We start from the raw sequence: 13,422 nt of genomic DNA, 5'->3' as shown, positions 1-13,422 counted from the left end.
TATCTGACTCTCGTCCCAAGGCTCTCTCTCCTGTCCTTCCTGACTCTCGTCCCAACCTCACTCTCATTTCCAGCCTGACTCTCGTCCCAAGCCTCTTTCTCCTGTCCTGCCTGACTCTCGTCAGAAGCATCTCTCTCCTGTCTGATCTGACTCTCATCCCAAGCATCTTCTCCCTGTCCTACCTGACTCTCGTCACAAGCCTCTCCCTCCTGTCCAGCCTGACAAAGCTTCTCTCTAGTGTCCAGCCTAAATCTCGTCCTAAGACTCTCTCTCCTGTCCTACCTGACCCTCGTCCCAATCCTCTCTCTCCTCTCCTGCCTGACTCTCTTCCCAATCCTCTCTCTCATGTCCTGGTTGACTCTCGTCCCAAGTCTAACTCTACTATCCTGCCTGACTCTCGTCCCGAGCCTGTCTCTCCTTTCCAGCCTGATTCTCGTCCCAAGCATCTCTCTCCTATCCTGCGTGACTATCGTCCCAAGCCACTCTCTCCTGTCCAGCCTGACTCTCTTCCCAATCCTCTATCTCCTGTCCTTCCTGTCTCTCGTCCCAAGCCTCTCTCTCCTGTTCTATCTGACTCTCATCCCAACCCTCTCTCTCCTGTCTGATCTGACTCTAATCCCAAGCATCTCCTTACTGTCCTACCTGACTCTCGTCCCAAGCATCTCTCTCCTGTCTGATCTGACTCTCGTCCGAGGCCTCTCTCTCTTGTCCTGCCTGACTCTCGTCCCAAGTCTCTATCTCCTGTTCTGCCTGACTATCGTCAAAAGCCTTTTTCTCCTGTCGTGCCTGACTCTCGTCCCAAGCCTCTCTCACCTGTCCTACCTGACTCTCGTCTCAAGCCTCTTTCTACTGTCCAGCCTGACTCTTGTCCTACGACTTTCTCTTCTGTCTGAATTGACTCTCCTCCAAAGATTGTCTCTCTGTCTGATCTGACTTTCGTCCCAATCATCTATCTCCTGTCCTTCCTGACTCTCGTCTCAAGCCTCTCTCTCCTGTCTCATCTGACTCTTCTCCCAATCCTATCTCTCCTGTTTTGCCTGACTCTCGTCCCAAGGCTCTCTCTCCTTTCCTGCCTGACTCTCGTCCTAAGCCTCTTTCTCCTGTCCAGCCTGACACTCGTCCCAAGCCTCTCTCTCCTGTCTGATCTGACTCTCGTCCAAAGCCTATCTATCCTGTCTCTTATGACTCTCGTCCCAAAGCAATCTCTCCTGTCTAGCCTGACTCTCGTCCAAAGCCTCTTTCTCCTGTCCAGCCTGACCCTCGTCACAAGCCTATCTCTACTGTCCAGCCTGACTCTCATTCCAAGCCTCTCTATTCTGTCCAGCCTGACACTCGTTCCAGGCCCCTCTCTCCTGTCCTTCATGACTCTCGTACAAAGCCACTCTCTACTGTCCAGCCTGACTCTCGTCCCAAGCCTCCCTCTCCTGTCTGATCAGACTCTTGTCCAAAGCAGCTCTCTCCTGTCCTACCTGACTCTCGTCCGAATCCTCTCTCTCCTCTCTGATCTGACTCTCGTCCCAATCCTCTCTCTCCTCTCTGATCTGACTCTCGTCCCAAACCTATCTATCCTGTCCTGCCTGACTCCCGTCCCAAGGCTCTCTCTCCTGTCTTGCCTGACTCTCATCCCAAGCCTCTCTCTCCTGTCCTGCCTGACTCTCGTTAAAAGCCTTTCGCTCATGTCTGAACTGAATCTCGTTCCAAGTCCCTCTGTCCTATACAGCCTGACTCTCCTCCCAGGCCTTTCTCTCCTGCCTACCTGACTCTCGTCCCAATCCTCTCTCTCCTGTCCTTCCTGACTCTCGTACTAAGCAACTCTCTCCTGTCTGACTTGACTCACGTCCCAAGACCCTGTCTCCTGTCAAGCCTGACGCTCGTCCCAAGACTTTCTCTCCTCTCCTGCCTGACTCTCGCCCCAAGCCTCTCTCACCTGTCCTGCCTGACTCTCGTCTCAAGCCTCTCTCTCCTGTCCAGCCTGACTCTCGTCCCATTCCTCTCCCTCCTGTCCTACCTGATTCTCGTACTAAGCATCTCTCTCCTGTCTGACTTGACTCACGTCCCAAGACCCTGTCTCCTGTTAAGCCTGACTCTAGTCCCAAGTCTTTCTCTCCTCTCCTGCCTGACTCTCGTCCCAAGCATATCTATCCTGTTGTGCCTGACTCTCGTCCCAAGCCTCTCTCTCCTGTCTGAACTAACTCTCGTCCCATTCCTCTCCCTCCTGTCCAGCCTGACTCTCGTCCCATTCCTCTCCCTCCTGTCCTAACTGATTCTCGTACTAAGCATCTCTCTCCTCTCTGACTTGACTCACGTCCCAAGACCCTGTCTCCTGTCAAGCCTGACTCTCGTCCCAAGCCTTTCCCTCCTTTCCTGCCTGACTCTCGTCCCAAGCCTCTCTCACCTGTCCTGCCTGATTCTCGTACTAAGAATCTCTCTCCTGTCTGACTTGACTCACGTCGAAAGACCCTGTCTCCTGTCAAGCCTGACTCTAGTCCCAAGTCTTTCTCTCCTCTGCTGCCTAGCTCTCGTCCCAAGCATATCTATCCTGTTGTGCCTGACTCTCGTCCCAAGCCTCTCTCTCCTGTCTCAACTGACTCTCGTACCAAGCCTGTCTCTCCTGTCTCATCTGATACTCATGCCAAGCATCTCTCTCCTCTCCTACCAGACTCTCGTCCTAAACCTCTTTCTCCTGTCTGAACTGACTCTCGTCTCAAACCTCTCTCTCCTGTCCAGTCTGACTCTCGTCTCAAGCCTCTCTCTCCTGTCCTGCATGACTCTCGTCACACCACTCTCTCTCCTGGCTGACTTGACTCTCGTTCTAAGCATATCCCTCCTTTCCAGCCTGACTCTAGTCCCAAGCCTCTCTCTTTTGTCCAGCCTGATTCTCGTCCTAAGCCTCTCTCTCCTGTCCAGCCTGACTCTTGTTCCAAGCCCCTCTCTACTGTCCTGCCTGAATCTTGTCCAAAGTCTCTCTCTCCTACCCCTCCTGACTCTCGTCCCAACCTTCTCCCTCCTATCCACCATGACTTTCGTCCCAAGCCTCTCTCTCTGCCAGCTTGACTCTCGTCCCATGCCTCTCTCTCCTGTCCAGCCTGACTCTCATCCCAATCTACTCTTTGCTGTCCTGACTGACTCTCGTCCCAATGCTCTCTCTCCTTTCCTACCGGACTCTCGTCCCAAGCCTCTCTCTATTGTCTGATCTGACTCAGGTCCCAATCATCTCTCTCCTGTCCTGCCTGACTCTCGTCCCAAGCCTCTCTCTCATTTTCAGCCTGACTTTCGTCCCAAGCCTCTTTCTCCTGTCCTGCCTGAATCTCGTCCCAAGATTCTCTCTCCTGTCTGATCTGACTTTCATCCCAAGCATCTCTTTCCTGTCCTACCTGACTCTCGTCTCAAGCCTCTCTCTCCTGTCCAGCCTGACTATCGTCCCAAGCCTCTCTCTCCTATTCTTCCTGACTCTGGTCCTAAGCCTCTCTCTCCTGCCCTACCTGACTCTCGTCCCAAGCCTCTCTCTCCTCTCCTGCCTGACTCTCGTCCAAAGACTCTCTCTCTTGTCTTCCCTGACTCTCGTCCCAAGCCTCTCTCTCTCCTGTCGAGCCTGACTCTCGTCCCATGCCTCTCAATCCTGTCCGGCCTCATTCTCGTCCTAAGCCTCTCTCTCCTGTCCTGCCTGACTCTCGTCCGTAGCGTCTCTCTCCTGTCCTGCCTGACTCTTTTCCAAACCCTCTCTCTCATGTCCTTCCTGACTCTCGCCCCAAGACTCCCTCTCCTGTCCTCCCTGACTCTCGTCCCGAGCCTGTCTCTCCTTTCCAGGTTGATTCTCATCCCAAGCCCCTCTCTCCTGTCCTGCGTGACTCTCGTCCCAAGCCATTCTATCCTGTCCAGCCTGACTCTCGTCCCAAGCCTCTCTCTCCTGTCCAGCATGACTCTCGTCCCAAGCTTCTCTCTCTTGTCCACCCTGACTCTCTTACCAATCCTCTCCGTCCTATCCAGCCTGACTCTTGTCCCAAGCCTCTCTCCCCTGCCTTCCTGACTCTCGTCCAAAGTATCTCTCTCCTGTTCAGCCTGACTCTCGTCCAAAGACTCTCTCTCCTGTCCTGCCTGACTCTTGTCCCAAGCTTCTCTCTCTCCTGTCGAGCCTGACTCTCGTCCCATGCCTCTCAATCCTGTCCGGCTTCAATCTCGTCCCAAGCCTCTCTCTCCTGTCCTGCCTGACTCTCGTCCGTAGCGTCTCTCTCCTGTCATGCCTGACTCTTTTCCAAACCCTCTCTCTCATGTCCTTCCTGACTCTCGCCCCAAGACTCTCTCTCCTGTCCTCCCTGACTCTCGTCCCGAGCCTGTCTCTCCTTTCCAGCCTGATTCTCATCCCAAGCCCCTCTCTCCTGCCCTGCGTGACTCTCGTCCCAAGCCATTCTTTCCTGTCCAGCCTGACTCTCGTCCCAATCCTCTATCTCCTGTTCTTCCTGACTCTGGTCCTAAGCCTCTCTCTCCTGTCCTACCTGACTCTCGTCCCAAGCCTCTCTCCCCAGTACTGCCTGACTCTCGTCACAAGCCTCTCTCTCCTCTCTGAACTGACTCTCGTCCCAAGCCTCTCTCTCCTATCCTGCCTGACTCTCGTCCCAAGCCTCTCTCTCCTGCCCTGCCTGACTCTCGTCAATAGACTCTCTCTCCTGTCCGACCTGACTCTCGTCCCAAGCCTCTCTCTCCTGTCTGAACTGACTCTCGTCTCAAACCTCTATCTCCTGTCTTACCTCACTCTCGTCCCAAGCCTCTCTCTCCTGTCTGACTTGACTCTCGTTCTAAGCCTCTCTCTCCTGTCCAGCCTGACTCTCGTTCGAAGCCTCTTTTTTTTCCAGCCTGACTCTCGTTCCAAGCATCTCTCTTCTTTCCTGCCTGACTCGTTTCAAGCCTCTCTCTCCTGTTGTGCCTGACTCTTGTCCCAAGCATCTCTCTACTGTCTGACTTAACTCTCCTCCAAAGCCCCTGTCTCCTGTCGAGCCTGACTCTCGTCCCAAGCTTCTCTCTCCTGTCTGAACTGACTCTCGCCCCAAGCCTAACTCTCGTCCTGACTCTCGTCCCAAGCTTTTCCCTCCTATCCACCCTGATTCTCGTGCCAAGCTTCTCTCTCCTGTCCAGACTGACTCTCGGCCCAAGCCTCTCTCTCCTGCCAGCTTGACTCTCGTCCCATGCCACTCTCTCCTGTCCAGCGTGACTCTCGTCCCAAGCTTCTCTCTCCTCTCCTGCCTGACTCTCGTCCCAATCCTCTCTCTCATGTCCTATCTGACTCTCGTCACAAGCCTCTCTCTCCTGTCCAGCCTGACTATCGTCCAAAGCCTCTCTCTCCTGTCCTGCCTGACTCTCGTCCTAAGACTCTCTCTCCCGTCCTACCTGACTCACGTCCAAATCCTGTCTCTCCTGCCCTGCCTGACTCTCGTCGGTAGCCTCTCTCTCCTCTCCTGCCTTAATCTCGTCCCAATCCTCTCTCTCATGTCCTGCCTGACTCTCGACCCAAGACTATCTCTCCTGTCCTGTCTGACTCTCTTCCCGAGCCTGTCTCTCCCTTCCAGCCTGATTCTCGTCCCAAGCATCTCTCTCCTGTCCTGCGTAACTCCCGTCCCAAGCCACTCTCTCCTGTCCAGCCTGATTCTCGCCCTAATCCTCTCTCTCCATTTCTGCCTGACTCTCGTCGCAAGCCTCTCTCTCCTGTCCTGCCTGACTCTCGTCCCAATCCTCTATCTCCTGTCCTTCCTGACTCTCGTCCCAAGCCTCTCTCTCCTTTTCTATCTGACTCTCATCCCAACCCTCTCTCTCCTGTCTGATCTGACTCTAATTCCAAGCATATCTTTCCTGTCCTACCTGACTCTCGTCCCAAGCATCTCTCTCCTGTCTGATCTGACTCTCGTCCGAGGCCTCTCTCTCTTGTCCTGCCTGACTCTCGTCCCAAGTCTCTATCTATTGTCCTGCCTGACTCTCGTCAAAAGCCTTTTTTTCCTGTCGTGCCTGACTCTCGTCCCAAGCCTCTCTCACCTGTCCTGCCTGACTCTCGTCTCAAGCCTCTCTCTACTGTCCAGCCTGGCATTCGTCCCAAGACTCTCTCTCCTGTCTGAACTGATTCTCGTCCCAAGCCTGTCTCTCTGTCTGATCTGACTTTCGTCCCAAGTATCTATCTCCTGTCCTACATGATTCTCGTCCCAAGCCTCTCTCTCCTGTCTGATCTGACTCTACCCCCAATTCTATCCATCCTGTCCTACCTGACTCTCGTCCCAAGGCTCTCTCTCCTTTCCTGCCTGACTCTCGTCCTAAGCCTCTTTCTCCTGTCCAGCCTGACACTCGTCACAAGCCTCTCTCTCCTGTCTGATCTGACTCTCGTCCCAATCCTATCTTTCCTGTCCTGCATGACGCTCGTCCCAAGCCTCTCTAACCTGTCCTTCCTGACTCTCGTCTCAAGCCTCTCTCTACTGTCCAGCCTGACTCCCGTCCCAAGACTCTCTCTTCTGTCTTAACTGACTCTCGTACCAAGCTTCCCTCTCCTTTCTGATCTGATCCTCACCCCACGCAGTTCTCTCCGGTCCTAGCTGACTCTCGTCCCAAGACTCTCTCTCTCATCTCTGATCTGACTCTCGTCCCAAGCCTATCTATCCTGTCCTTTATCACTCTCGTCCCAAAGCAATCTCTCCTGTCTAGCCTGACTCTCGTCCGTAGCGTCTCTCTCCTGTCATGCCTGACTCTTTTCCAAACCCTCTCTCTCATGTCCTTCCTGACTCTCATTCCAAGCCTCTCTCTTCTGTCCAGCCTGACTCTCGTTCCAGGCTCCTCTCTCCTGTCCTTCATGACTCTCGTGCAAAGCCTCTCTCTACTGTCCAGCCTGACTCTCGTCCCAAGACTCTCTCTCCTTTCTGAACTAACTCTCGTCCCAAGCCTCCCTCTCCTGTCTGATCTGACTCTTGTCCAAAGCAGCTCTCTCCTGTCCTACCTGACTCTCGTCCCAAGGCTCTCTCTCCTCTCTGATCTGACTCTCGTCCCAAACCTATCTATCCTGTCCTGCCTGACTCCCATCCCAAGGCTCTCTCTCCTGTCTTGCCTGACTCTCATCCCAAGCCTCTCTCTCCTGTCCTGCCTGACTCTCGTTAAAAGCCTTTCGCTCATGTCTGAACTGAGTCTCGTTCCAAGCCCCTCTCTCCTGTCCTGCATGACTCTCTTGCAAGTCCCTATGTCCTATACAGCCTGACTCTCGTCCCAGGCCTCTATCTCCTGCCTACCTGACTCTCGTTCCAAGCCTATCTCTCCTGGCTACCTGACTTTCGTCCCAATCCTCTCTCTCTTGTCCTACCTGACTCTCGTACTAAGCATCTCTCTCCTCTCTGACTTGACTCACGTCCCAAGACCCTGTCTCCTGTCAAGCCTGACTCTCGTCCAAAGCCTTTCTTTCCTCTCCTGCCTGACTCTCGTCCCAAGCCTCTCTCAACTGTCCTGCCTGACTCTCGTCTCAAGCCTCTTTCTCCTGTCCAGCATGACTCTCGTCCCATTCCTCTCCCTCCTGTCCTACCTGATTCTCGTACTCAGCATCTCTCTCCTGTCTGACTTGACTTACATCCCAAGACCCTGTCTCTTGTCAAGCCTGACTCTCGTCCCAAGCCTTTCTTTTCTCTCCTGCCTGACTCTCGTCCCAAGCATATCTATCCTGTTGTGCCTGACTCTCGTCCCAAGCCTCTCTCTCCTGTCTGAACTGACTCTCGTACCAAGCCTGTCTCTCCTGTCTCATTTGATTCTCATGCCAAGCATCTCTTTCCTCTCCTACCAGACTCTCGTCCCAAGCCTCTTTCTCCTGTCTGATCTGACTCTCTTCTCAAACCTCTTTCTCCTATCTGATCTGACTCTCGTCTCAAGCCTCTCTCTCCTGTCCTGCCTGACTCTCGTCCCAACACTCTCTTCCCTGGCTGACTTGACTCTCGTTCTAAGCATCTCCCTCCTTTCCAGCCTGACTCTAGTCCCAAGCCTCTCTCTTTTGTCCAGCCTGACTCTCGTCCTAAGCCTCTCTCTCCTGTCCAGCCTGACTCTCGTTCCAAGCCCCTCTCTACTGTCCTGCCTGAATCTTGTCAAAAGCCTCTCTCTCCTACCCCTCCTGACTCTCGTCCTAAGCTTCTCCCTCCTATCCACCATGACTTTCGTTTCAAGCCTCTCTCTCTGCCATCTTGACTCTCGTCCCATGCCTCTCTCTCCTGTCCAGCCTGACTCTCATCCCAATCTACTCTTTTCTGTCCTGACTGACTCTCGTCCCAATGCTCTCTCTCCTTTCCTGCCGGACTCTCGTCCCAAGCCTCTCTCTTTTGTCTGATCTGACTAAGGTCCCAAGCATCTCCCTCCTTTCCAGCCTGACTCTAGTCCCAAGCCTCTCTCTTTTGTCCAGCCTGACTCACGTCCTAAGCCTCTCTCTCCTGTCCAGCCTGACTCTCGTTCCAAGCCCCTCTCTACTGTCCTGCCTGAATCTTGTCCAAAGCCTCTCTCTCCTACCCCTCCTGACTCTCGTCCCAAGCTTCTCCCTCCAATCCACCATGACTTTCGTCCCAAGCCTCTCTCTCTGCCAGCAAGACTCTCGTCCCATGCCTCTCTCTCCTGTCCAGCCTGACTTTCATCCCAATCTACTCTTTGCTGTCCTGACTGACTCTCGTCCCAATGCTCTCTCTCCTTTCCAGCCTGACTCTCTTCCCAAGCCTCTTTCTCCTGCCCTGCCTGACTCTCGTCCAAAGACTCTCTCTCCTGTCCTGCCTGACTCTCGTCCCAAGCCTCTCTCTCTCTCCTGTCGAGCCTGACTCTCGTCCCATGCCTCTCAATCCTGTCCGGCTTCAATCTCTTCCCAAGCCTCTCTCTCCTGTCCTGCCTGACTCTCGTCCGTAGCGTCTCTCTCCTGTCCTGCCTGACTCTTTTCCAAACCCTCTCTCTCATGTCCTTCCTGACTCTCGCCCAAAGACTTTTTCTCCTGTCCTCCCTGACGCTCGTCGCGAGCCTGTCTCTCCTTTCCAGCCTGATTCTCATCCCAAGCCCCTCTCTCCTGTCCTGCGTGACTCTCGTCCCAAGCCATTCTTTACTGTCCAGCCTGACTCTCGTCCCAATCCTCTATCTCCTGTTCTTCCTGACTCTGGTCCTAAGCCTCTCTCTCCTGTCCTACCTGACTCTCGTCCCAAGCCTCTCTCTCCTGTCCAGCATGACTCTCGTCCCAAGCTTCTCTCTCCAGTCCTGCCTGACTCTCGTCACAAGCCTCTCTCTCCTGTCTGACTGTCCCTCGTCCTAAGCCTCTCTCTCCTATCCTGCCTGACTCTCGTCCCAAGACTCTTTCTCCTGCCCTGCCTGACTCTCGTCAATAGACTCTCTCTCCTGTCCGGCCTGACTCTCGCCCCAAGCCTCTCTCTCCTGTCTGAACTGACTCTCGTCCCAAACCTCTATCTACTGTCTTACCTCATTCTCGTCCCAAGCCTCTCTCTCCTGTCTGACGTGATTCTCGTTCTAAGCCTCTCTCTCCTGTCCAGCCTGACTCTCGTTAGAAGCCTCTTTCTCCTGTCCAGCCTGACTCTCGTCCTAAGCCTCTCTCTCCTGTCCAGCCTTACTCTCGTTCCAAGCCCCTCTCTACTGTCCTGCCTGAATCTTGTCCAAAGCCTCTCTCTCCTACCCCTCCTGACTCTCGTCCCAAGCTTCTCCCTCCTATCGACCATGACTTTCGTCCCAAGCCTCTCTCTCTGCCAGCTTAACTCTCGTCCCAAGACTTTCTCTCCTCTCCTGCCTGACTCTCGTCCCAAGCCTCTCTCAACTGTCCTGCCTGACTCTCGTTTCAAGGCTCTCTCTCCTGTCCAGCCTGACTCTCGTCCCATTCCTCTCCCTCCTGTCCTACCTGATTCTCGTACTAAGCATTTCTCTCCTGTCTGACTTGACTCACGTCCCAAGACCCTGTCTCCTGTCAAGCCTGAATCTCGTCCCAAGCCTTTCTCTCCTCTCCTGCCTGACTCTCGTCCCAAGCATATCTATCCTGTCCTGCCTGACTCTCGTCCCAAGACTCTCTCTCCTGTCTGAACTGACTCTCGTACCAAGCCTGTCTCTCCTGTCTCATTTGATTCTCATGCCAAGCATCTCTCTCCTCTCCTACCAGACTCTCGTCCCAAGCCTCTTTCTCCTGTCTGATCTGACTCTCGTTTCAAACCTCTTTCTCCTGTCTGATCTGACTCTCGTCTCAAGCCTCTCTCTCCTGTCCTGCCTAACTCTCGTCCCAACACTCTCTCTCCTGTCCTGCATGACTGGCTGACTTGACTCTCGTTCAAAGCATCTCGCTCCTTTCCAGCCTGACTCTAGTCCCAAGCCTCTCTCTTTTGTCCAGCCTGACTCTCGTCCTAAGCCTCTCTCTCCTGTCCAGCCTGACTCTCGTTCCAAGCCCATCTCTACTGTCCTGCCTGAATCTTGTCCAAAGCCTCTATCTCCTACCCCTCCTGAATCTCGTCCCAACCTTCTCCCTCCTATCCACCATGACTTTCGTCCCAAGCCTCTCTCTCTGCCAGCTTGACTCTCGTCCCATGCCTCTCTCTCCTGTCCAGCCTGACTCTCATCCCAATCTACTCTTTGCTGTCCTGACTGACTCTCGTCCCAATGCTCTCTCTCATTTCCAGCCGGACTCTCGTCCCAAGCCTCTCTCTTTTGTCTGATCTGACTCAGGTCCCAAGCATCTCTCTCCTGTCCTGCCTGACTCTCGTCCCAAGCCTCTCTCTCATTTTCAGCCTGACTCTCGTCCAAAGCCTCTTTCTCCTGTCCTGCCTGACTCTCGTCCCAAGCCTCTCTCTCCTGTCCAGCCTGACTATCGTCACAAACATCTCTGTCCGATTCTTCCTAACTCTGGTCCTAAGCCTCTCTCTCCTGCCCTACCTGACTCTCGTCCCAAGCCTCTCTCTCCTGTCCTGCCTGACGCTCGTCCAAAGACTCTCTCTCGTGTCGTGCCTGACTCTCGGCCCTAGCCTCTCTCTCCTGTCGAGCCTAACTCTCGTCCCATGCTTCTCAATCCTGTCCGGCCTCAATCTCTTCCCAAGCCTCTCTCTCCTGTCCTGCCTGACTCTCGTCCGTAGCGTCTTTCTCCTGTCTTGCCTGACTCTTTTCCAAACCCTCTCTCTCATGTCCTTCCTGACTCTCGCCCCAAGGCTCTCTCTCCTGTCCTCCCTGACGCTCGTCCCGAGACTGTCTCTCCTTTCCAGCCTGATTCTCATCCCAAGCCCCTCTCTCCTGTCCTGCGTGACTCTCGTCCCAAGCCATTCTTTACTGTCCAGCCTGACTCTCGTCCCAAGCCTCTCTCTCCTGTCCAGGTTGATTCTCGTCCCAAGCCTCTCTCTCCAGTCCTGCCTGACTCTCGTCACAAGCCTCTCTCTCCTGTCTGAACTGACTCTCGTCCCAAGCCTCTCTCTCCTATACTGCCTGACTCTCGTCCCAAGCTTCTCTATCTTGTCCACCCTGACTCTCTTACCAATCCTCTCTGTCCTATCCAGCCTGATTCTTGTCCCAAGCCTCTCTCCCCTGCCTACCTGACTCTCGTCCAAAGTATCTCTCTCCTGTTCAGCCTGACTCTCGTCCAAAGACTCTCTCTCCTGTCCTGCCTAACTCTCGTCCCAAGCATCTCTCTATCCTGTCGAGCCTGACTCTCGTCCCATGCCTCTCAATCCTGTCCGGCCTCAATCTCATCCCAAGACTCTCTCTCCTGTCCTGCCTGACTCTCGTCCGTAGCGTCTCTCTCCTGTCATGCCTGACTCTTTTCCAAACCCTCTCTCTCATGTCCTTCCTGACTCTCGCCCCAAGACTCTCTCCCCTGTCCTCCCTGACTCTCGTCCCGAGCCTGTCTCTCCTTTCCAGCCTGATTCTCATCCCAAGCCCCTCTCTCCTGTCCTGCGTGACTCTCGTCCCAAGCCATTCTTTCCTGTACAGCCTGACTCTCGTCCCAATCCTCTATCTCCTGTTCTTCCTGACTCTGGTCCTAAGCCTCTCTCTCCTGTCCTACCTGACTCTTGTCCCAAGCCTCTCTCTCCTGTCCAGCATGACTCTCGTCCCAAGCCTCTCTCTCCAGTCCTGCCTGACTCTCGTCACAAGCTTCTCTCTCCTGTCTGAACTGAAATTCGTCCTAAGCCTCTCTCTCCTATCCTGCCTGACTCTCGTCACAAACCTCTTCCTCCTGTCTTGCCTAACTCTCATCCCACCCTCTTTCTTTTGTCCAGCCTGACTCTCGTCCCAGTGTCTCTCTCCTCTCCTGCCTGATTCTCGTCCAAGGCCTCTCTATCCTGTCCTACCTGACTCTCGTCCCAAGCCTCTCTCTCCTGTCTGGCCTGAATCTCGTCCGAAGCTTCTCTCAAATTTCCAGCCTGACTCTCGTCCCATGCCTCTCTGTCCTGTACTACCTCAATCTCGTCCCAAGCCTCTCTCTCCTGTCCAGCCTGACTCTCGTCCCAATCCTCTCTCTCCTTTCGTACCTGACTTTCGTTCCAAGCCTCATTCTCCTGTCTGGCCTGACTCTCGTCCCAAACGTCTCTCTCCTGTCTAACTTGACTTTCGTCATAGGACCCTGTATCCTTTCCAGCCTGACTCTCATCCCAAGCCTCTCTCTCCTGTCCAGCATGACTCTCGTCAAAAGCCTTTCTCCTGTCCAGCCTCACCATCATCCCAAGCCTCTCTCTCCTATCTACCCTCAATCTCTATACAAGCCTCTCTCTGCTGTCCTGCCTTACCCTCGTCACCACCCTCTCTCTCCTGTCCTACCTGACTCTCGTCCTAAGCTTCTCTCTCCAGTACCGCCTGACTCCCGTCCCAAGCCTCTCTCTCCTGCCCTGCCGCTTCTCGTTCAAGCCTCTCACTCCTGTCTTACCTCACTCTCCCCCAAGCCTCTCTCTCCTGTCTGGCCTGTTTCTCGTCCCAAGCATCTCTCTCCTGTCTAACTTCACTCTCGTCCTAACCACTTACCCCTGTCCACGTGCTCTCGCCCGAAACTCCTTGAGTCCTTTCCACTCTGTCCAAAGCCCCTCTCTCCTCCCCAGTGCTCCGTCACAAGCTTCTCTCCCCTGCCCAAACCTGACCTTTGTCCTAACCCCCGCCTTTTCCCCGTTGATCGACGCGTCCAAACCTCTCTTCCGTCCTGCCTGACCTTTATAAGCCTCTCTCTCCTATCCTGCCTGTTCTCGCCCCAAGGGCCGTCTTTTTCTGCCCAGCCTGACTCCCGTCCAAGCTTTTCTTCCCATCCACCTATTCTCCCGGTATTTTTTCTCTTGTCCGCCTGATTCCCTTTCCAGCCTGATCTTTGTCCCAAGCCTCTCTCTCCGTTCTGCCTGACTCTCGCCCAAGCCTCTTTCCTGTCCGGGGGCCTGACTCGCCCGGGACCTTTCCCCTGTCCAGCCAAAATTTCGTCCCAATCCCCCTTAC

This window comes from Panulirus ornatus, chromosome 12, assembly GCF_036320965.1.
Source record: "Panulirus ornatus isolate Po-2019 chromosome 12, ASM3632096v1, whole genome shotgun sequence".
Classification (NCBI taxonomy): Eukaryota; Metazoa; Arthropoda; class Malacostraca; order Decapoda; family Palinuridae; genus Panulirus; species Panulirus ornatus.
Note: the sequence above shows the minus strand (reverse complement) of the source record.